Here is a 25599-nt window from a genome sequence, read left to right as displayed (position 1 = left end):
CTATTGCCCAGAATTCCACTCTTGATTAATTCCTTTATATTTTCCTTTTGATTTTCTTTAAAAAGGATATTAAAATAATACCCTTAGAAGAATAACATGCCACCTTTGTATGAATGAATTTATCAGATACCTTTTCTCTTGGTAGGGATGTCAGGAAGCAAGAAATACTGGAACTGAAGAAAGAAAATCAGAAAAGAGAGAAAGGGGGCACTGATAATAAACCATCTCTTTCTGACAGTTTTGCTATGGGCTAGTTCTTTTCTCATGGGTTGGGATACCTGGGTTATAAAATGTTAGATTTAGAAGGGACCTCAGAGATCATCTTGTCCAAATCCTTCAAAATTAAATGCAATAACGGTTTGTTACCTACCATCCTAGGTGCTTACACTGTGCTAGTTGCTGGCCAGTCAAAAACCAAATAAAAAATAATTAATTCCCCTCAAGGGCTTGCTTCTGCTGGTTGGATATGATATTCTACATAGATAAATTAAGAAAAGATCATTTGAGGGTTAACAAGGAAGATGAGAAAAGACTTCTCTTAAGATTTGGCATCAAAGTTGAATCTTGAAGGGAGCTCAGGATTATAAAGTGTAGCTAGGTGGCACAGTGAACAGAGCCTCCTGGGCCTGGAGACAGAAAGACTCATCTTCATGAATTCAAATCCAACCCCAGACCCTTCCTAGCAATGTGACCCTGGACAAGTCACTTAACCCTGTTTGCCTCAGTTCCTTCATCTGTGAAATGAGCTGGAGAATGAAATGGCAAAACACTGCAGTGTCTTTGCCAAGAAAGCCCCAAATGGAGTCATGAAGGGACTGAACAATAACAGCAAAGGATCAGTGAGCATCTAGAATAGCAAATGGTGATCTCAAAAAGCTAGCATTGGTTCATCATGAAAACACCAAGCCAAACTAACCTTATTTCTTTATTTCGAAAAGGCTATGATTAAATAGGGGGAATGCTGTTGATGTAGTCTATTTGGATTTTAGCAAAATGTGTGAGAAAGCATCTCATGTTATTCTTGTAAAAAAAGATGAACTCAGAACTGGTTGTATGGGTGGACCAAAAGAGAAGTCATTAATGGTTCCATGCCAACTGTGAAGGAAGTCTGTCTTGGAGCACAGCAGGGAATCTGTGCTTGACCCTGTGCTATTCCACATTTTTATCAATAACTTGCCAAAAGGTTTAGATGACTTTCTTATCCAATTTACAGCTTACATAAAGCCAGGAGGGACAACTGACACATAGAATGATAGGGTCCCTACATTTGAATGCATATCCTTGAGGGCGGGGACTATTTTCTCTTGTCTTTATGCCTAGCACAGTGGCACATATTAAGCCAGGCATTTAAAAAATACTTGTTGAATGAATGAATGAGTGAATGAATCAAGTTCCAGAAAGATGTTGGCAGACTTGAATGTTGGACTAGGAAGATGAATTTTAATAAGAATAACTGTCAAGTCTTGAATTTGGATTTCAAGAAATTGATTATATAAGTCCAAGAGTGGGGAGACATGGGTAGATAATAGTTCACCCAACAAACATATAAGGTTTTAATGGGTTGAAAACTCATTAGTCAACAATTTGATACAACAGTCCAAGAGGCTAATGTATTCTTGGACTGCATTAAAATAGCACAGCTTCTAGGAATAAGGAAGTTAAAATCCCATCCTTCCTCTTTCTTCTAGAAGAAGGGTTTATTATCTTTGGACCCAGAGGACAGAAGCAGGATCAGTGTGTCAAAGTTGAAGAGAGGCCAACATAGCCTTGATTTCAGGGGAAAAAACCAACCAAACTTATTAACAATTAGAGTATCTGAAGGTGAGATGGCTGCTTGCAAAGATGTAGTAGATTACTGGGGAAATGAAAGTCTTCAAGTAAAGTCCACATGACCACTTGTTGGGTGTGTTGTACTGAGGATTGTTTTTCCAGTTGGTTTCCATGACTACTGAGATTTCTTCAAGCCCTGAAATTCTGTGATTATTTGAACAACGGGGAACTGAGAATATTTTCCTTTGAGAAGCATATTGATTGTGATTATTAGCAGATAAATGTTAATAAAGGTGGGGACTCTGAAAGGCAGAAAGCAAAGCTATTCTGTATTTTGACACAAACTCTATAAGTAGGCGTTTTCCGCTCCGATAATAAATTATGGTGATGTAATTGGGTCAGTTCTTCCCATATTGTGATTAGATCTCCTTGCTTTGGACCCTTCCTGTTTTGTCCTTGCTTCTGATAATTTTATTTCCTTTTCATATCATCTCATGCAGGAACCATTCCCTGCCAGTGGAAGTGGTGCTTAAAGGCCCAGTTATAAATCACCCACATTGGAAACCGTGCTATTGCCTTCATTAATAACCATAGGGAAACTTGTCCCATATTCTCACAGTTTGACCTTTAAGATTACATGCCAAATTCAAGTGAAGGGTAACTAAACAGAACAAAAGCAGAATGAGTCTATATCCTCAAGGCACAAGGAACTTTATCCTGGGGTTAAACCCTGATGACTCTGGGATCTCTCCAACTCTAGTATCTCTTCACCTCTGAAACACTCATTTGCATTGATTAGAAATTATAGTTGGCAGTTTGGTAATCTTGGTAACTTTGGTTCAATTCCAACATGCAGCAATCACCTTATAATGAATAACCTAGATGAGGAAAACCAAAGGTCAAATAAGCAGAGAAGCCACATTTCATTCAGGGCTATCCCCTCTCTAAAGCTTGAGTTTGGGGGTATCTCTCTGTGTTGCACTGTAATTTTAGAATGTTGACTCTGAAAGCAGTGGTTATGTCTGTTTTGGCTTTTGTACCTCTGAGGACTAGCACATTACCTTGTATATTATAGATGCTAATAAATGCTTATGGAATGAAGTTAAGTTGAATTTTAGGTTTTAGCTGAGAGCTTCATTCTCCTAAATTTCTCCAGTGGTGTGATGGAAAATGCCCCCTGAGAAGGAAGGAGAAGGCAAGGTTCACCTTAGCTCTAGGGGTCAGACTAGGAATGGTGGATGGAAGGTGTTGAGATGCAGCTCTATTAATAATTAGAGTTGCCTAAAAGGGGGATGGGCTATCTTGGATGATGATGGGCTTTCCTTCAGTGGAGGTTTCAAAGCATAGAATAAATGAATATTGATTGAAGGTATTGGAAGAAGGATTCTTTTCTTATTCAGGTGTTGGTTGGATTAGATTGCCCCTGAAGTGTCTTTCAACTCTGATATTCTGTGGTCTTGTGCTCTCCCAGAAGAGGAGAGCCAGTATGTTGAGGTGTCTGGAAATCATGTTGTATGATAATGACAAATCATTTGGCATTTGAAGCCCATGGAGATTAGGGATATTCAACTTGGAGAGAAGATTCAGGTGGCACATGGTCGATGTCTTGAAATATTTAAAGAACTCTCATATGTGAAAGGAATGGGTTTATTATGGATAGCTTCTGAGGGGAGAAGTTACTGGGAGGAGATTCTCACTTTTTATAGGGAAGAACTTCCTAACAATGAGAATTGACCAGAAATAGAATATGCTGCCTGAGGAAGTAATAAGCTTTCTATCATTCCAAGTGCCTAAGTAAAGTGCAAATATTTTTCTTGTGATGGACATTTTAGAGGTGATTTAAGCATAAAAGAGATAGTTGGACCAGGGCCTTCCCAGCTCTCTTCTAACTCTGAAATCTTTTGCTTCTATAAGAATCGTTGGTCTGGTCTTGAAAACATAGGCTTATGAATCACACTACTACAAATAGTCCTCCATTTTCAAACAAGTTGTGGTACCGGTGTTCATTTATCAATTAAATGTGTGGAATTTAAATGTATTTTCTCATAGAACATTTTAATTTCCAGCATTTATAATTTCATCTGTGTGGGCACTCCCTCTGCTGACCTAGATTTCAGTCCTTCTTTAACTCAGTAGATGGTCTTGGAGTGTTGGTGTGATAAGAAATGAGAACAAAACATCACACTTGGGACAACTTGGTGATGTACCTCAAAAATTTGATAAGCTGATTCTTGGTCAACAGATGGTCAGTCCATAATTAGGCTACATTCATAGCTTTTGAAGCTTGATAAAGCTTAGCAGAGCTGGCACTCATTTGGCATAAGTTTTGAGAAGATAGGGTCATTTCCATACCATAATATGGCATCACAGTAGAATTTTAGTGTGTCTTCAGTTTCCCAAGGGAGGGAGCAAAAGGGACACTATGGGCGTACTTTCATACATGTACATATGTGACTTAAGGGAGGTAGGTTGGTATATTGGGTAGCTGGACTTGAAATCAGGAGAACCTGGGTTCAAAGCCTACCTTATTATTTATTAACATTTATTAACTTAATGGGCAAGTCACTTGACCTCTCTGGACCTCAGTTTTCCTTGTCTTTAAAACATAGGGGCTGGACTACATGGCTTCTAAGGTTCTTTAATTCTAGATCTCTTATCTATGAACAGTCATGTGCATACAACCAGTTTGTTCTATGCTTGGGGGTGAATACTTCTTCCCAGTACTAGAGGGTGAAAAATGTTTCTGAGTTATTGTATCCCCTATTCCTTGCATGTGCAGTCTCCATTTTCTCATAGAAGCAATGGAATTAAATGGTGATCAGGTTCTCAGGCCAGTCTCTAAAGCATATTTAATCCATAATGTCACCAAAATAGAGTACTATATACCTTTTCAGCAGTCTTGTTTTATACTATTTGTCATTGCGAATGTACAATATTTCAGGGATATTGTATTTGAAATAGGCTTTTGTGGGTTGGCCTGGAAAACTAACCACCATTTATAAAAAGGGATTTGACGAGGAAATGCATTCTGAAATATAAGGGGAAGAATGAATGGAGTTCAAGGAAAACTACCCCCCCCCCCCAGTACAGTATAAGTAACTGTCCACTTCCTTGTACAGGTTATATAAACCCACTGCAGGGACTCATAAGCCAAATTTTCACATATCAGGGTATGCCTGTGTTATCCTCTTCATTCTCATGGGAAAAGAAGGCACATAGAGTGAGCAAGGATCTAATAATGTCCTAGGATAACAACTCAGAAATCCAGAAAGCAAGATGAGCCAGCCCTGCTTTTAATTGACAATTTAAATTCTAGTCTTCTCATTCTGATGTATGACACAATTGACCTTTCAATAAGATTAGATATTTAGGTGACAATGCATAACATAACCCAAGTCCCACCTGCCCCTGTAAACTATTACACATTGAAATGTAGTGATTAGAGTGCCAGGCCTGGTATCAGGATAGACCTGAGTTCAAATCTGATCTCAGACACTTAGCTATGTGACTCTGGGCAAAGTACCTGACTGATTGCCTCAGTTTCCTCATCTGTAAATGGGATCATAATACTATCTATTTCTCAGATTATTTTGAAGATCAAAAGAGATAACTGTTAAATGCTTAAGCACAGTGCTTGACACGTATAAATGTTAGTACCATATAAATGTTAGCTGTGATGATGATGATTTGAGTTCAAATATGATTGCAGATACTAACTAGATGACTTTGGGTAATTAATCTTCCTTCCTTCCTTCCTTCCTTCCTTCCTTCCTTCCTTCCTTCCTTCCTTCCTTCCTTCCTGCCTGCCTGCCTGCCTGACCAGCTGTCAGTAGTCTCCTGGCTAGGAGTTCTTTAAGTACCTAGAGTAAATGTGAGTTGAAATTGACGTAACCAAATTTAGCTAACTTGAGTTGCAAATGAATTTTAAACCACAGTCTCCAGGGGTGAAATTGCAGTTTTTCATTATTCTACTTCATAGGATATCAACCTGAAGCAAATGTATGAGAAAAGATATTGGGGAGGATACAAAGAACAGAAATGAGGAGGAGAGTGGATGCTGATGTCGGATTAAAATGCAAAAAAGGAAGAAAAGAAAAGCAAGACTTTTTGAATTGCTTCATCATGGTAGCCTTTCAAGAACTTTTTTGTGAAATTTTGCTCATTAGTTAAGATCCACCAGTATGTCTCTAAATAATTTGCCCACCAACAAAAGTTTGTAAGAAAAAAATTCAAAAGTTCAGAAAGTTCACCAAACAATTTTATCCTCCTATAATGTGCAGGAGGTAAATGGATAGCTTCAGAGATTGTCTTCAGAGAAAGAGCTTCACAAATCATGCATCATCTCCACAGTTAACTTAGCCAACCTGCTAATAATGAAACCCTTCCCCCAACTACCTTTCAGCCCCCTGAATTAGAATCTCCCAGATAAATGCTAATTTCCATTAAGACCCAACTGAAGGCAATATGGAAAGAATGATTTTTTTTTCAGCCTGATACAACTCTGTAACCAAATCCCTAGGTTTTCAGGGACCAGATTCATTATTGAAGTCTTTCGAAAGATAAAGGACCCTCAACTCTTTTGCAAACACACAAGCTAACAGGACATCAAACACATAGAAAGGCCTTTATTTAACCTGACACAAGATAAAAAGAACTCCCATGTGAGTCTACAAACAACCAGACCACTCTCTTTCTTCTCTGGTGAACCCCACCCACCTCTAAGGGAACTTGGGCTTACAGTCCTTTCTTGGAATTGAAGCTTTCCAACAAGGGGAAAGACCCTTGAGCTTGTAAAGCATTGATTTCCCTTCCCTAGACCTGCACAGTCACCATAACTCACAATACCAGTGAAGGACAATGTTCAGATATGTTCTTCCACCCTATGTCTTTGTCTCTCTTTACTCATTTGCTCTGCTGTTGTCTGGGTTCACAGATTGCTTCTCTTGTTCAAGAACTCTCCTGTCGCTTTTCTGTTGTCAGTCTATCTGTCCAAGCACATGTTCCTGAAATGTTTTGTTTAGCCAAGGAACTCCTTACTACTTCACTACAGCATCCATCCCTTGACATTGCCAGGGTCATGTGCTCAGTTCCCTAGAACACACAAAGTTTCCTTGAGGGACTGTTTGTCTGTATAACCTTCCTTGTGATAAGTGGAGTCTATGTGTGCATGGCCGACTTCTCTCTGCCCAAGCTCCAATCTTGGATGTGTCCCTGCCAGGTGTTCCTGCCTCCACCTTCTGTACCATCCTGTTCATTCCAGAATAATCTTTCTTGTGTACAGATTTGATCATGTCCTTGCTTTGGTTTAAAACCCAGCAGTGGCTTCTTTATGGCCATAAATGATATTCAGACTTCTCTGTCTGGCATTTGTGGTCTTCTATAATTTGATAACACTCTATTTTTCCAGTGTTTTCTCATAATGCTTTTCCATAGAGAGCTGTAGCTAGCCATCCTCCAAGATAGATAGAAAGAGAATCCATTTTGGAAGTATAAATGAGGGAAGACTTAAGAATACGGCAAATTTAATTCTGTGTGCTTTCTCTTGAGGATGCACTCTCTTGTCTTCATGCATGCATTCTTTCACTCATTATAGTTTCTAAAATAGGGATTCTTCACCATTTTTGTTTCATGGACTCTTTGGGAAATCAGTGAAGACTATTGGCCACTTCTAAGTAGAACAAGATAAAATACATAAGATTACAACAGAAGACAATTATATTGAAATAAAGTTACCAACTTTTTTTTTTAAAGTCCAAGGATCTCAATTTAAGATCTCACATGTCCAGGGGATTTGCAGTAGGCAGAGAATCAGATCCCTTCCCTAGTTTATAGGAGGGACAAAAGAAAAGAGACATTCACACATGAAACAGTTAAGTGGTAATGTTATCCTGGGTGGCATTATCATTAGCTCATAACTTGTCTTGATAGAATTTCTACTTGCAGAAGTGAGGTTAACTAATAAAAGAGCAAGCCCCTGGATTTATTATTTATTAGGTTTTTATCACCATAAGCTCTGTCATATATATCCCCTTTTCTCCACTCATATGTCCATCATCTTAGTTCAGACTCTTGTCACGTCTTTTCTGGATAACTACAGTAGCCTTCTAATTGGTCTCCCTTCCTCAAGTCTTCCTCCCCATCCTTGCCAATCCATATTGACATGGCTGCCAAAGTAATATGCTTGAAGCGCAGATATGACCATTACACTTGCCTATTCAATAAACTCCATTGACTCCCCAGTCCTTCTAGAATCAGCTATAAACTCCTTCATTTGGCTTTAAAGATCTTCATAAACTAGCCCAAGACTCCATTTCTAGCCTTAATATACATGACACATATTCTATGTTCCAGCCAAACTAGATTTCTGATTGTTCCTAACACATGATATTTGATCTCTTTTATCCATTCCTTTGCTCAGGCTGTTCTCATCTCAGACTCTTAGAATCCTTTGTTATTTTTCCAGTCATGTCCGACTCTGTGACCCCATTTGGCGTTTTCTTGGCAAGACTAATGAAGTTGTTTGCTATTTCCTTCTCCGTTTTATAGATGACGAAACCGAGGAAAATGGAGTTGGGTGACTCCCAGGGTCACTCAGCTGGTGGGTATCTGGGGTCATAATTGAGCTCAGGAGGATGAGTCTTCCTGATTCTAGGCCAGGTACTTTATCTACTGAGCTACCTAGCTGCCCAATTAGAATCCTTAAAAACTCAGCTCAAACATAGCCACTTAACTTGAAGCCTTCCTCATCACCTAAACACCTACTTCCACCGCTCAAAAAAAGCAATTACCTTGTATCATTTTGCATATATTCGACATATTTGCATATATGAGTGTGTCTTCCTTAATAGAATTTAAGCCAGAGGGGACCTAGTGTTTCATTTTTAATCTTTGCATTCTCAACACATAGCACAGCACCCTTTTTGGGATGTGTGGCAGTGTCTGTATATTAAATGCAGAATGAATAGAACAGACAGAAGTGGTGTAGGAGTTCAGAAAAGGGATGGATGTGGGCCGAGAGAGTGAGGCAGTATGGTCATACCTGACTTCCTGGCAAGGACTGATGGATTCCAGCACAGAAACATTCAAAGTGATTAGTGATTCTGTAAGTCAAAACTCACTATCCCCAAAAAAATGTATAACACAAAAAACACAAACTGAAACTGTAGCCCCTCAGGTGTATACTCTTAACTGGCTTAGTTCTGATTGGTAGATTTATAAACACATAGGATTTTCACCCCTTGGATTGGTACATTTAAGTAAAAAGTAATGTCCTATTAGGGGAGAAGTGGAGAGAAGGTTACTCAGGGTCAGTCTGTAGTCTTGGCAGAGCTGGCCAGTTCCTAGTTAAATGTGGGCAGCAAATGTATCCTGGCTGTATGAGGAGCTGGACCTCTGGGTGGTTAGATTTATAAGTGTTTCTCTCTGTATATCCTTTGTCTCTACCTCAATAAATGGTAATTTAAAAGTAAAAACAAAGAAAAATAGAAACAAAGAGCTGTGATTAGCATGGGGTGAATGGGACTTTGACTCAGGACCCTTACATCATTTCACGGTCTCATAGATTTAGAGTTTATAGCTCATCTGGTCCATCTTCTCCTACCCCCATCCCACTATTTTATGGATGAGGAACTCCAGACTACAAAGGTTAAACAATTTTCAAAGTCATACAGATATTAAGTGGCAAAGCTAGGTTTTGAACCCAGCTCATCTGACCCCAAATCTAGCATTCTTGCCATAGTATCACACTGCCTCTGAGGGATATGTGCTTCCTCTGTGATTGGGAAGGGCCTACTTTTTCTCCAAAGCAACTACCATTTCTGTGTTTTGTGGGATGATCTAGAACGCAACCACCACAGGCAGAAGCCCGAATGTACCTACAGTAGGACAGTTTTCCATGTTTTCATATATCTTACTCTTCAACTGAATTTGCCCTACACATACCTTTGGTAAATTACTTTTCTGCCTCCATGTATTCTGTGTTCTAGCTAAAATGAACTATTCTTCTCTTGGATGCACCCCATTCTTCAACAGCATACTTTTTGCAACACCATACCAGGACTGTTTTCCATCCTTTAATGCCCAGCTCATTGGCTGCCTCTTTCAGGAAGCCTTCTCTAATACTCCCATTTCAGTTATTAAGGATCTTCTTCACTGGATTTCACACAGCATTTTGCTTTCATCGTTCTTATGTACTTACCACTGATAGTTTTGTATTAGTTATATGAGTGTGTGTGTGTGAGACAGAGAGAGAGAGAGACAGAGAGAGAGAGACAGAGAGAGAGAGACAGAGAAACAGAGAGAGAGAGAGAGAGAGAGAGAGAGATCCTCTTACTGAAACAAGCTACATAAGGGAAAGGGATTAAATCTTTCCTTCCTCCAGCTTCTAAAAATTTGCGTACAATAAGAGAGTCTTAATTTTTTTCTTGTTCACTTACATTAACTATTATAAGTAGTTAGTGATGGGACAGTCCTAGCAGTTCTTTGAGTTTTACTGATATCAAAAATATTTTGATATTGAAAATATGTACGAAAATAGGATTGTGAAGGACAAGTCATGGGGGTGGCTCTCTTCCTTATCATTCTGGAGAACATTGCTGAATCAGTGTTTCAGCCATCATTTAAATCCAACCATATAGATGACCCTAGTAACTGAGTACAAGGCTAGCTCTGAATATTGATGTTTCACAGAGTCCATACTGTCCTCCCCCAAGGTCTCCCAGTGCATCCTGGGCCATCTCCAGTCATCCTGAGGAATATCAGGTCACTGGATTCATTTGACTCTGGAGGAGAAGTGAGGCTGGTGACCTGTGCAGCCCTCCCTCACTCAAAACAAAGTCAAAGTGCAAGTCATGTCATTATTTCTCTGATGGCATGGTCTTCTTCAGCAACAAAGGACAAACATGATGATGATGATGACTGTCCTCCCTCTCACCTCCAATACACACACACATATTTAATTGCAGATATTGACTTTTTAATAGTTCCCTAATCATCTGACAAGTAAATTCCTGTAGGATGTTATTATTTAGTCTTTTTCAGTCATGCCCAACTTTATGATCCCTTTTGGGGTTTTCTTGGCAAAGATACTGGAGTGGTTTGTCATTTCCTTCTCCAGTTCATTTCACAGATGAGGAAACTGAGGCAAACAGGGTTAAGTGACTTGCCCAGGGTCACACAGCTAGTAAGTATCTGAGGCCAGATTTTAACTCAAAAAGAGGAGTCTTCCTGACTCTAGGCCTGGCACTCCATCCACTGGGCCACCTAGCTGACTCTTGTAGGTAGGACTACTCTTTAGAGCAGTGAAAGGAAAGGAAGAGAAATGGCATCATGTTGTGGTGGAGGGAACTCTCAGGTTAGCGTCAAAGGACTGAGTCTCAAATCCCGTCTCTGCACCTTACAACTTCTGTGGCCTTGAGTGATTCACTGTGCATCCTCAGTAAGATAAGGGGATTAGATGAGTTGTCCAGCCAAAAGAAGGAGCAATGTAAAAGATTTCATTGGATCTACATGGCAACAAAAAGTTAATCAAATGAACAGCTGTGTGCTTCTCTGACACCAACAAGATGTCAAGAGAACTAGAGCCAGGTCCTCCTTTGGAGGGATGCATACTAAGGTCTCATGAGATGAGAGGGCAAGAGAGTTTGGGAGCTGTACCATTGAAGGGAGCAGGTGTATCAGTAAGACAGATCCAAGCAAGCCACTCCAGCTCTCTGTGCCTTATCATTCCCCTTTGTAAAATGAGGAGATTGGAAGGAATGATCCCCGAGATCCCATCTGGCTCTAAGTCTGTGATCCTATGACTTGCTAAATGGGAAAAGATTCATTAGATAACAATCTATTCCATTTCCCTTTCTCCAGCTAGATAAGGGGTCTACAGTACATGGACCATACATACACAGGTAACAGACTGGATTTGGCTCACAGGCTATAGTTTATTGACCCCTCAGCTCATGGACCACATAAAAATAGAAAGCTGGCTGGATTTTGCCCCCGGTCATAGTTTGCTGACTCCTGATCTAAACTAAGGGGATCCATGGACTGATACCCAAGACTGTCAGCATGCAGATTTCAAAAGATCTATGAATTTGGATGGGAAAAAATACATTTTTTTCCTCTAATTGGTAACTGAATTTTAGCATTTCTTTCAATTGTGCATATGGGCAACAACTAATTGTGAGATGAGGTCCATAAGTTTAGCCAGATGGCCAAAGGGATCCATGACACAAAAAGGTTAAGAACCCTTCTCCTAGACACTTACTTAATGCCCTGATCCTTGGTTTAGAACATGGAAAATTCACCATCCCTCTACAACTGCTTCTGGTACTCCATGTCTCTTGCAATGGCAAAGATCCCCTATACATGTTCTGTAGTCATGTGTAGAGTCATGTTAACTCTGTCAAATGACCACAGACTGACTGTGAAGGAGAATGAAAAAATCCCTTTGGCAAAACAGGTGGCAGCAATCAGTGACCGGGAAACTGGAATCTAGTTTGCTGGTGTGAAGAAAGCCCAGCCACCATGGAGAAGCAAGAGGGATAGTGTGGTTCATTTCTTTGGTTGTTTTGGTCATGGACTCTACAGAAACTGATGTGTTGGAAAGAGTTCCATATCCTGAGTCAGAGGAGTTGGGATCTCATTGCAGCTCAATTCTTACTCTCTGGTTGACTTTAATCAAGTCATTTTACTTCTCTAGGATCAACTTTCTTACCTGCAAAATAACAGGGTTGGATTTGATGAGCTTTCCTTGCCTTAGCAGCCAGACAGTTTGAACTAGAAGCCTCCACATGTCAGTTGTCCATAGTTTTCACACATCTCCATGCTTTACTGAGTAACTGTTGAATTCAGGTCTGGATTCTAAACTCCCTTTACTACTGTCCAGCTGAGTGACCTTGGGAGAGTATTATACCTCTTTGCACTTCAGTTTTCCCACTTATAAAATGAGTTATGATTCCTTCCAGATATAAGATCATATGTCCCCAGCTGACTGTGCCCATTTTCCTGATGGGAAATCTCATTAGCTGAGTTTCTTTGAAGTGCATAATGGAAGTGAGGGGAAAATTGAGGGATAGAATGTCAGAGTCCTCACTTTTCTTTTAGACTTCTAGATCATGTTCTTCTTCTAGAATACTCTAGATAAATAATTCAGGTCATTTTCTTCAAGAAGGAATGGATTAATATGAATCATCCAAAGAGATGGGGCTTATTGCCAGACTTGGTAACATTATGAAGTAGGCAGCATGTGTCTTTGGGATGTCTCTAGCTCTCTGGTTTCTTTTCTTTTTCTCCCATCCTCAAATGGCCAGTGTTCCATTCTGTGTGCTACTTTTCCATAGTGCTTCACTATGTTGTCCCACCTATGATTCCCTTCTCTGCCAGTACTCTAAACTCTGGGCTTAATACCATCTCCGACAGTCCAGAGTCTGTTTTATGCTGATGAACTAAGAGATGCTAACAAGCTGATGGGTTAGTTGCCAATCTACCAGGTACACCATCTTTGTACTCTAACAGATGTATCCTGGAGACAATGCCCTTGACTCAGTGGAGTGACTCTCATGACATGAATCTTCAGTACTGGCTATGTAGGGACAAAGAGGAGAGTGATTTCTGGGAAATGGACCTTTCAGCACTCCTAAAATCACATCTCTAGGCATCTAGCTTGGAGTAGCGCTTAGATTAAGAACATGTTATATCAGAATGAAACATCTTACCACAAGGGACATATATTTTTACTGAGGAAAAGGTACAACTTTAGAGATTCTAGAAATCAAATTTCAGTTATTAATATTGAAGGAATCTGTCTTTCTAATTTTAAAAAAGAGGCCACACTTATCACAGGGATATTCTTCATTTGGCAAAATGATGAATAAAGCACTTTCTCATTTGTCATTGCTCTACTTTTGATGGGAAATCTGTGGGGAAAGTGATGTTCAAATAGGGAGCCAGCTGAGATTCAGAAGCATTCCCAGCAGCCACTGGGAAACTTTTGCAGCATGTCTGATTCTTAAGTCTCCCAGAAAATCTACCACTCATTATATTTAATATACATTGGCAAATTCAAAACAGGCAGTATTATACTGGAGGTTGGGACAGAAATATTTCTAGGATGGAAATATCTCTCTGTGGGGAAGAAAACAAAACAAAACAAAATTTTGTTAAACTCTGTATTTTAAAAGGCCACATTAGGCATAGCTTTGAGTTTGCTCTGGAAGAGATAACGACCCTTTTGAATAATTGGTTCTGAGGATTACATTTTGCCACAGAGGCATGTTATAAAAGACAAGTATGCCCAGGATCTTAATAAAGGGAACTTTTTGTGTACATACAAGGTATTATCTTATACGTAAGAGTAGAAATGAAGTCTTCTCAAAAGGAAGAAAAAGGGATGAGAGGGTAGTCAGGTAGAAAGGAACCTTCTTTTGGTTAGAGAAAGACAATCAGGAGCAGAGCTATAGCTAGGAAATTTTCAGGATGGGACAAAACCAGTTGTATATGTGTGTGTGATGGGTAGAGGGTGGTGGGTATCAGTGATGGCAGCAGTGGCACAAAGAACAGTCCAATGAGGTGGGTTTAAGGACGTCCAGCCATGGCCCTAGTCACATCTGGAAAGGAGGGGGTCTGGCTCTTTTTCCCTGAGTAGGTTGGAATGGGGGAAGCAGAGACCCTAGCGAGAAGGGTCAAAGTGAAGGAACCATGGTGGTAGTAACCCTGCTGTGAGGTGCATGCCACTGGAAGACTATCAGGTCAAGTTTCTGGAGCAGCAGAAACTGCAAGGAGAGATTGCCATCCCCTCAAGTGCGGGTTCCTTGGGGCCAAGCACCATAAATAACTCTGGTCTTATTATGACTCTGGTCTCCAGGGCAGATGGAAAGGAATTGATCATGGGCTTTGTGTTTGGGTTATGAAGAAGACAAAGAGAACTCTTAGTGCTTGGTGAACTGAATGGAGGTATTGAAAGGCAAACCAAGGGTCTCTCTCTCTGATTCGTGAAAAGGCGTCCCTGCCGAAAATCTGGAAACAGTTTAGAAAAGCAGATATAGTTGACGAACGTGAGTTGGGAAGTCCTAGATTTAAATCCCACTTCCAATACTTCCTGGCTATCTGACCATGGGTAAGTCATTTGACTTCTATAAGACTCAGTTTCCTCATCTGTAAAATGGGGATAACAATGATAGTACCCAGTTCATAGGGTTGCCTTGAGGTTCCAAAGAGATAGTGTAGGTTAGGCATTGCATATATATTACATATATATGTCAGCTGAAGATGACTCAGTGAAGATCACTCAGGAGGGGTTTCCAAACTACAGTCCTTTGATGGATTCGCTGGCTTCAAGCCCTTAAATGGCACACGTAGCCCAAGAAAGGTTTTATTCTAAGTAAATGTATTTAGAATGTGTTGCGAAAAAGCTTTCTGTTACATGGTGGAAGTGGGGAAAGAGATGTAGAATAAGCAAAATTAAAGAGCCATCAGTAACTAATCAAAAGATAATAGGAAATAGAGAAAGAGGATCAAATAACCTAGTTATTATAAGAATCTAATAAGTGAATAGGCTTCAAACTATATTTTACTTAATTGATTTTATATTATGAATTCATAATGGTAAAAATGGAATATTATAATTTAAGAACACTTCTAGAATTTTGTAGCCTGATCTCTCAACAAATAGTAAATGTTTTAATATTACTATGGTCTTGTTTCCTAGATAAATTTTTTTTTTAACAAGCTTTGGTTATAATACAGTAACTCTTTTTTTTTTTGTTGTTTTTGATAATCTCTAGAGAGGAGAACTGAGAACAATGGATAGAAGTTGCAGAAAAGTAGATTTAGGCTAAATTTTAAATATGTGCTGTTTAAAAAGAAATATCTTACCTAACTTCTCTGACAATTCACCTTCCAGCTATTGCTTAATGACAGTTAGCAAAGGAGAATCTACTATCTTTCTTAGTCAGCTGAGGGGATTTCTATTTAGGAACCAGATCAAAAGGGTGACCCCTGAAGTTCATTTCAACCCTGAGATTATGTAACACTTAGTTCCAGGCCTAGAGTCAGGAAGACTCCTCTTCCTAAATTCAAATCTGGCCTCTGATATTAGTAGCTGTGTGACCTTGGACAAGTCACTTAATCCTGTTTGCCTCAGTTTCCTCACCTACAAAATGAGCTAGAGAAGGAAATGAAAAACCCCTCCAGGATTTTTGCCAAGAAAACCCTAAATAGAGTCACAAATAGTTGGACGTGACTGAAAAATAGCTAAACAACAACAGGTTTTCGAGAGATGTACCAAGTTTTACTGAGTTTATCTCTCTAAACCTACCCCATGGAATGTCATTTTTTTCCATGTAGGTTGCTCTTTAATCAACTGTTTTAATAAAGAATTATAGGGAAAAGAATAGGAGGAAAAACTTAGTACTTTGGTGGACCCATAATTTTGTTGGTGTGGGTATTCTGTCCATCCATGCAAATCCCAATCTGTCTGAGCTTTTTCATCCTGTTCATCTCATGTCCATGTATTCCCATTAATCTCTAGTAATAAGAAAATTAATTGAGAAATCATGCTAACCATTGTTATTTAACCTTATTTGGTAGCATTCTGAATGTTCTGACCATGAGCCCATAGCCAGGGCACATATTCAATGGCAATCATTGTCTTATGTAGAGCATGCATAGAACGTGGGTTGGCTGTGCCACCCACTTGGCCTGTGATGTATGAACACTTAGAGTAGAACTCTCTCTTAACACCTTCTTGAGAATAAATAGCACATCTTGAAAATTCAGCTTTATGCCATGATAGTGAGCATCCCAAATGGTGAAAAGCATTCCTTATGTCCACTAATGTTATAGATTTGAGGATCACTCCTGATTCTGTAATTCTCTGCTCCAACAGAAGAATTCAGTTCAAATTCAAATTCAAAGCTTGTTGAATTCATGTACAAAATTTTTGCTTTTGCTTCTATATAAAACCATAGGTGAGTCACTTGTCAGTAGCATATGCTCATCTGACATCTGAGAACCAAGAAGTAAGCAAAAAAAGGACACCATGCACCCTAAATAGATGTCAGGGTTCCATAATTCTTCTTCAAAAGTTTGTTTTTATTATACACACAATTCTAACACTTGGTGATCTGTCTTTTCAGGCCACAGCAAACTCATTGCTGTTTAGTAAATTAGTTGTACTCTATTCTTCATGACCTCATTGGGAGTTTTCTTGGCAGAGATACTGGACAACTTTGCCATTTCTTTCTCTAGCTCATTTTACAGATAAGGAAATTGAGGTAAATCAGGTTAAATGATTTGCTCAGGGTCACACAGCAAATTAGTGTCTGAGGCTGGCTTTGAACTCGGGTCTTCCTAATTCCTAGCCCAGCTCTCATATTCACTGTGCTGCCTAGCTGCCCCTAATGAATTAGAAACCAACATACTGAGAGCAATAAGAATTGATAGCAAAGAGTTTGACAAGCTAGGGAGGGGTCAGGAAAACTTTATAAGGCAGGTATAAGTCCTATGAAAACACTGTAGTCTGGGGCCATGTAGTTTAGGGGCAAACAGTTTTACAAATATCAAAGTTCTGTCCTGGTGCTCATTTCCTTCTCTCTCTCTCTACACTCTCTCCCTTGGTGATTTCATTCATTCCCGTGGTTCTACTTATCCCTTCAATGTGGATAACTCCTGTATCTAAGCATTGAATTGTAATCTCTTTTCTGAGCTCTAGTTTTATGATTCTGGTTACCTACTGTCTATTTCTACATTTGTTTTACTAGCACTTTGAATTGAACACACCTGAGACTCAATTTCTCTTCTCTTCAAAACCTGCACTTACTTCTGATTTCCCTATTCTGTTGATGATGCCACCATTTTTCCAGTCATCCAGACTTGAAACTACAGATTCTTTTTGGATACTTCCTTCTCCCTCAGCCTCCACATCCATTCACTCTCACATCTCTCCTTTCTTTTCTCTATTCAAGCTGCTACTACTTTAGTTCAGATCCTGATCACCTACACTGTAGTGATCTCTAATCATGGTCACTGGTCCTTTATCCCTCCATTTCCCAATCCACAAAATAAGTTCCATAAGCACAGATTTGATCATGCCATTTCACTACTTACAAAATTTCAGTGGCTTTCTAGTGATTATGGAATGAAATGCAGTAATTAATACACTCTATCTTCTGGTGCCATGATAGCTTTCTAGTCTTGTTTGTGCTGCCCTTACCTTCATGAATGCCATATTTGAGCTAACCTAGTCTAGGAGCTCTTTCTTCATCTTGTTCTGCCTTCTTCCCCTTGCCATTGTGGGATCATTCCCTCCTAGGTCTAGGATGGGCAGAGACCTCATTTGCTATCTGGTTCAACCCACTTACTTTGTAGTTGAGGAAACCAATGATTCAGGCACTCTATCCCCTGTTCTTGGTTTACCCTTCCTCCATGCCTCTGCCTTCTTTTCATTCAAGACCCTACCAGATCTCAAATTGTATTATAAAGCAGCAATCGTCAAAACCACTTGATACTGGCTAAGAAGTAGAGGGATAGACCAGTGCAATAGGTTAGGTACTCAAGACACAGTAGTTAATGAATATAGCAATCTACTCTTTGATAAACCCAAGGATCCCAGCTTCTGGGATAAGAACTCACTGTTTCACAAAAATTGTTGGAAAAACTGGATAACAGTGTGGTGGAAACTGGGCAGAGACCAATGCCTGACACCATGCACAAAAATAAAGTCCAAATGGATACATGATCTAGGTATAAAGACTGATACTATAAGCAAATTAGGGGAGGAAAGAATAGTGTATTTGTCAGATTTATGGAGAATGGAAAAATATATGATTCAACAAGAGATAGAGAACATTATGAAGTGCAAAATAGAAAATTTTGATTACATTAAATTGAAAAGTTTTTGCACAAACAAACCCAATGCAACCAAGATTAAAAGGGAAGCAGAAAACTGGAAAAGAATTTTTGCAACTAGTGTCTGTGATAAAGACCTCATTTCTAAAATATATAGAGAACTGAGTCAAGTGTACAAGAATACAAGTCATTCCCTAATTGATAAATGGTTAACGGATATGAATAGGGAATTTTTAGAGGAAGAAATTAAAACTATCTGTAATCATATGAAAAAATGCTCTAAACCACTATTGATTAGAGAGATGCAAATCAAAACAACTCTGAGATACCACATCACACCTATCAGATTGGCTAACATGATAAAACAGGAAGATGATAAATGCTGGAGAAGATGTAGAAGAGTTGGAACACTAATTCATTGTTGGTGGAGCTGTGAGGTGATCCAACCATTCTGGAGAGCAATTTAGAACTATGCCCAAAGGACTACAAAAATGTGCATACCCTTTCACCCAGCAATATTGCTTCTGGGACTCTATCCAAAAGAAATCATAGAAATGGGAAAGGGTCCCACATGTACAAAAATATTTATAGCAGCTCTCTTTGTGGTGGACAAAAACTGGAAATCAAGGGGATGTCCATCAATTGGGGAATGGCTGAACAAGTTGTGGTATATGAATGTAATGGAATACTATTGTGCTATGAGAAACGATGAACAGGAAGACTTCAGAGAAACCTGGAAACCTTATATGAACTGATGCTGAGTGAAAGGAGCAGAACCAGGAGAACTTTGTACACACCAACAACCACAGTGTGTGAGGAATTTTTCTGATAGACTTCATTGAAATGCATGGACTTAAAATATTTCCAATGGATTTTTGAGACCAAACACCTTCCACATCCAGAGAAAGAACTATGAAATTGGATCACAGATAGAAGCAGACCATTTTCTTTTCTATTACTTTTTGTTTTGTTTTGTGGTTTCTCCAATTAATTTTAATTCTTCTATGCAACATGCATTTAATAGGAATGTGAAAAAAAACAGACTGGTTGCAACAAGTCTACAGTTTTAAGGAATAAGTCCTAGAGAACTGCCTGCATTCATAGCTGATAACTGTCAGAGACTGGGACTCAAATCCACATCTTCCAGATACTGATAATCAACAAGCATTTACCAAGGTTTACTATGTGACTGGCATGGTGCACACTGGGAATAAAAAAGGGCAAAAACATGGTCCCTGCCTTCAAGGAATTCAAATGGAAGAGACAACATGTAGCCAACCATGACCTTACAAGGTGTATGCGGTACAAAAGGGAAGCAGTCCCAAAAGAAAGTCACTAGCAATGAGGATAACCAAAAAAGACCATGTGCTGAAAGCAGGAGTCCAGCTGAGTCAGGAAGGAACTATACTCTGATGAACTGAAATAGCTACAGATGGCACAATTGTGTTATATACATACAGTGTGGTATAAAAATGAAATTGATGTTTTTAATGATCAGACGAGAAAGGTAAAATAATGTTTTGTGTGCTCTGGTTAAAATGGCAAAGAAGTATAAAATATGGTTTAGAAAGACTTGTACAAAATGGGTAGAATACTATTTACATTATAATTAATATATGCAACATTTATGTAGTTATTTCAATTCCATAAGCATTTATGAAGCACCTACTCACCACTTTGCTAAGTTCTAAGAATAAAATTGAGACAATTCCTGATCTCAAAAAGCTTATGTTTTACTTCAGGAATATAGCAATTACAAAGATATCCAAGTATAAAACAAAATAATAACTAGCAATTACATAGTACTTTAAGATTTGCAGAGATGGGGGGTGGTGGAGCCAAGATGGTAGAGTAGAAATATGGACATATTATACCTCTTACCCCACAGCCCATTAAGTACCTGTAAAAATGACTCTCAATAAATTCTAGAGCAGCAGAAGCCACAGAACGACAGAGTGAAAGAGATTTCCAGCCAAAGGTAACCTGGAAAACTGACAGGAAAGGTCTATCCCACGGAATGCTGAGTGAAGTAGAGCCTACCCCTGGCCATGTGGCACTGGGAAGAACAGGACCACAGGTCTCTGGGCAGAATCTCCAGCAGGGAGGGTCTCTGATCCCTCAACCCACAAGTGCCAAAGAAAGCTTCAAAGGTCAGTGAGAAGGCTTTCCCAACTGGGCAAGAGGGGAGCAGGGTCCCCCCCCAGCATGGGCCCAAGGCAGCAGTGGCAGCATCCATCTGTGAAGCACTCCGCCTAAAGACCCTGGGGAAATTGAGCAGCTGATCTGAATCTTAGCCCTGAGCAAGGTCCTGAGGTGAGGAGGAGCACTAGGACCCTCCTCCTGACAAAGGATTCAGAAGTCAAGTAACTGGATGGGAAAATTCCCCAAAAAAGGGAAAAAAATAAGACCATAGAAAGTTACTTTCTTAGTGAACAGATATTTCCTTCCATCCTTTTGAATGAGGAAGAACAATGCATATTGTCAGAGGAAGTCAAGGCTTCTGCATCCAGTACCTCCAAAATGAATATGCAGTGGGCTCAGGCCATGGAAGAGCTTGAAAAGCAAGTCAACAGCTTGCTAAAGGAGACCCAAAAAAATGCTGAAGAAAGTAACACCTTTAAAAATAGGCTAACTCATTTGGAAAAAGAGGTCCAAAAAGCCAACGAGGAAAAGAAGGCTTTAAAAAGCAGAATCAGTCAAATGGAAAAGGAGGTTCAAAATCTCACTGAAGAAAGTAGTTCTTTCAAAATGAGAGTGGAGCTGGGGGAAGCTAATGACTATATGATAAACCAAGAAATTACAAAACAGAACTAAAAGAATGAAAAAATGACCTGGAAAATAGATCCAGGAGAGATAATTTAAAAATTATGGAACTACCTGAAAGCCATGATCAGAAAAAGAGCCTAGGCATTGTCTTTCATGAAATTATCAAGGAAAACTGCCCTGATATTCTAGAACCAGAAAGCAAAATAAATATTGAAAGAATCCACTGATCACCTCCTGAAAGAGACCCAAAAAGAGAAACTCCTAGGAATACTGTGGCCAAATTTCAGAGTTCCCAGGTCAAGGAGAAAATATTGCAAGCAGCTTAAAAGAAACAATTTGAATATTGTGGAAATACAATCAGGATAACACAGGATCTGGAAGCTTCTACATTAAGGGATTGAAGGGCTTGGAATAGGATATTCCAGAAGTCAAAGGAACTGGGATTAAAACCAAGAATCATCTACCAAGCAAAACTGAGTATAATACTTCAAGAGAAAAAAATGATCATTCAATGATATAGAGAACTTTCAAGCATTCTTGATGAAAAGACCAGAACTGAAGAGAGAATTTGACTTTCAAATGCAAGAATCAAGAGAAGCATGAAAAGGTAAACAGGAAAGAGATATCATAAAGGAATTTCTAAAGCTGAACTGTTTACATTCCTACATGGAAATATAATATTTGTAACTCTTGAGACTTTTCTCAGTATTTGGATAGGTGGAGGGATTACACACACACACATACACACACACACACATAGACAGAGAGCGTAGGTTGAGTTGAATCAGAAGGGGTGATATATATAAAAAATAAAATTAAGGAATCAGAGAGGAATATATTAGGAGGAAAAAGGGAGAAATGGAATGGGGCAAATTATCACTCATAAAAGAGATAAGAAAAATCTTTTTCAATGGAGGAGAATAGGGAGGAGGTGAGAGAGGAAAAAAGTGAAGCTTACTTTCTTCACATATGGCTTCAGGAGGGAATAACATGCTCACTAAATTTGGTTTGAAAATCTATCTTACACTACATAAAAATAGGGGAGAAGGGGACAAGTGGGATTAGTGGGATGATAGAAGGGAGGGCAAATAGGGGAAGGGAGTAACTAGAAGTAAACAGTTTTGGGAAGGGACAAGGTCAAATGAGAGAATAGATTAAAGGGGGGACAGGGTAGGATGGAGGGAAATATAGTTAGTCTTACACAACATGACTATTATGGAAGTCTTTTGCAAAATGACAGATAGGTAGCCTGTATTGAATTGCTTGCCTTGTCAATGGGGATGGGTGGGGAGGGAGGAAGGGAGAGAAGTTGAAATTCAAAGTATTAGAAACACATGTTGAGAATTGTTATTGCATGTAACTGGGAAATAAGAAATACAGGTAATCGGGTATAGAAATCTATCTTGCCCTACAAGAAAAGAAAGAAGATGGGGATAAGGGAAGGGGGTGTGTGATAGAAGGGAGGGCACATTGAGGGAAGGGGTCATCAGAACACAAGGTGTTATGAGGTGGGGGGAGGGGAGAGATGGGGAGAAAAATTGAAACTCAAAATTTGGTGGAAATGAATGCTGTAATCTAAAAATAAATAAATAAATAAAAATTTTAAAAAAAGATTTGCAGAGATCTTTTCAAATATTATCTCATTTTATCTCACAGCAACCCCAGGAGGTGGATGCTGTTATTTTTCCCATTCAACAGTTGAGGAAACTGAGGCAGATTTAGGTTAAATGACTTTTGCAGGGTTACACAGCCAGCTTGTGTTGGAGACCATATTTTAACTCAAGTCTTCTTAAGTTCAGTCCATTGCTCTATCCAATAGGCCATTTATTTTATTTTATTTTTACAAAATAAGTATAATAAGGAGGGCATTCACTATTTTTCTCACTTTTTATATTTGGGGTAAGTTTCAGTTATCTAGAAAATCCATTTATATGGAGTACCTCATTCCTCAGTGAAGATAGACAAGGTAATTGCTTTAATTCCTTGGAGTTTTTCCATTTTTCAATAGCTATTTCAGGACTTCCCAGATGCATCCTATGTCTCCGTGGGGAATTACTAATTACTGCAATGAATTTTACACATTCTCAACCAGTGTAGACAAGGCACGAGCTTCATATTCTCTCAGCAGTGACACATATCCACACCATGTACACTACATTTGTTCCTAGGCAAGGGTTTTATCTCTGCCTGCCTGCCTGTAGAACTTCCTGTCTGTAATAATAACTAATATTTAGACAGCAATCAAAGGTTTGAAAAATGCTTAACATACATTATCCTATTTGATTTTCTTAAGGATCCTGAAAGATAAGAGCTCTGACTGTAATGATTTCCATTTTACAGATGAGAAAACTGGGGGTTAGAGAGGTGAAGTGGATTATTATTACTAGTTGGTGTCAGAGGTAATAATCATACCCAGTTGCTCCTAAATCCCAAGCCACCGCTCTATCCACTATACCATGTTGTCTCTCACCTTAGTCATTGTGTGTTTAGTGGAGCGTTTTTGTATTGTGTACTATTTGGGTCTGATATTGTAATTAATCAAGGTGGTTAAGTCTTATTTTTCTACTAAGACCAAGAGCTCCTTGAGGCAGAGAGTCATATCATGTTAGAGGTAGCCTGCTATGGTGCAGAGAATTTAGGGCTTAAAGTCATGAAAAACTGAGTTTTAATCCCCACTCACTTAATATCTGTGTAATCCTGGGTATACGATTAACCTCCCTAATCCTTAGGTTTCCTTATCTGTAAAATGGGATAACTGAACTCAGTGGTTTCTGATATTCCTTCCATTTTTATCTCTGTGATCCTATGATTATACTTCATATTAAGCACTACATTTTTAGAGGATCATAGACAAATGAGAGTATCCAGAGAGCAGTGACCAGGAAGACCATGTCATATCAGGGTTGAATGAAAGAACTGAGGATGTTTAGGTAAGAGAAGAGACTTAAGGGAGAATGCATAATAGCTTTTCTCAAGCATTTCAAGGTGTATCATGTGAAAGAGGGGGAGGACTCATTCTTCATAGTGTCAGAGGACAATACTTGAGTCAGACCTGGGCCTGGGGTTAGCAAAGGTAGACAGTTTTCTAGGGCAGAGTATGAATCAGAGTGGTTTTTTGGGGGGTGGTAGAGGAGCACTACAAGGGATACTTTTAAATAATACTTTTGATTTTAGTGTTTTTAGTGCTAGAAAATTCTACTCCCTAAGGCACATAGGTATTTATCTTGTGATGTCTCATTGCCAAGGATTTAAACTGCTAGTGGACAGTAATATGCCAAAAGGGAAATTTTCTGACTGTACTGATGGTTACATCAATACCTTGTCGTGGCTCTGACAAAAACTAATGGGCAGAAGTTAACAAGAGTCAGATTCCCATTCAAAATGAGGAAGAATATCCTAACCATTAGAGCTCTGTAAAAATAGAACGAATGATTCACCTCCCGTGAACCATGTAGAATTAAAAAAAAACAGGCAGTGGCTTACTGCTTGTTGGTGAGGGAATTGGTCCATTAGGTAGGAAGTTAGAAAAGCTGACTTCTGACGTCCTTTCCAACTTCTAAGACTGGCATTGTCTTCATTTCTGCCACCACTTATATCACAGTACGGCGTAGTGATGGCTCATACAATTCTGCATACAGACTACAAATTCAGATTATAGTTCAATCTAAAAAGACTTCATTTGGGGGGACAATCTTATACTGAACCATTATCATACTTATTGGAGTGAATATTTCCCCAGGTACATTTTCACCAGTGCCTTTCCTGTCTTTCCCCCCATAGTACCTAGTATGGATATGTACTTCTTTATTACATAAAAGAACCTGCGATTTCATTTATTTTCTTTGGAGATCAGTGTCCCATTATTTATAGCTACATTGCATCAATGGACAGCTATTGCTAGTTTAAAAAAAAAGATTGGGGGGGGGCATAGCTTTTCATGGAACAGGTTGGAATTGTTCAAAGTCCTACAAGCCTTCCTCTTAGTTTATGTTCAGTCATTTTTCAGTTGTATCCAACTCCTCATGACCCTGTTTAGGTTCTTGGCAAAGATATTGGAGTGGTCTGTCATTTCCTTCTCCAACTTATTTTACAGATGAGGAAACTGAGGCAAATAGGGTGAAGTAGCTTGCCTAAGGTCACACAGCTAGTAAGTGTCTGAAGCCAGATTTGAACTCAAGGAGATAAGTCTTCTTGACTTCAGGCCCAGCACTCTATCCACTGCAC

General features: G+C 39.2%; 1 long non-coding RNA gene across 1 annotated transcript in view; it reads left to right on the top strand.

Moving 5' to 3' along the window:
- The window catches only part of LOC140532941 (uncharacterized), a 276289-nt gene that overhangs the window by 250222 nt on the left and 468 nt on the right, over positions 1 to 25599 (top strand). The gene's annotated exons all lie outside the window — the stretch shown is intronic.

This window comes from Notamacropus eugenii, chromosome 3 (genome assembly GCF_028372415.1).
Source record: "Notamacropus eugenii isolate mMacEug1 chromosome 3, mMacEug1.pri_v2, whole genome shotgun sequence".
NCBI classification, from domain to species: domain Eukaryota; kingdom Metazoa; phylum Chordata; class Mammalia; order Diprotodontia; family Macropodidae; genus Notamacropus; species Notamacropus eugenii.
This window is presented reverse-complemented; position numbering and strand designations above follow the sequence as displayed.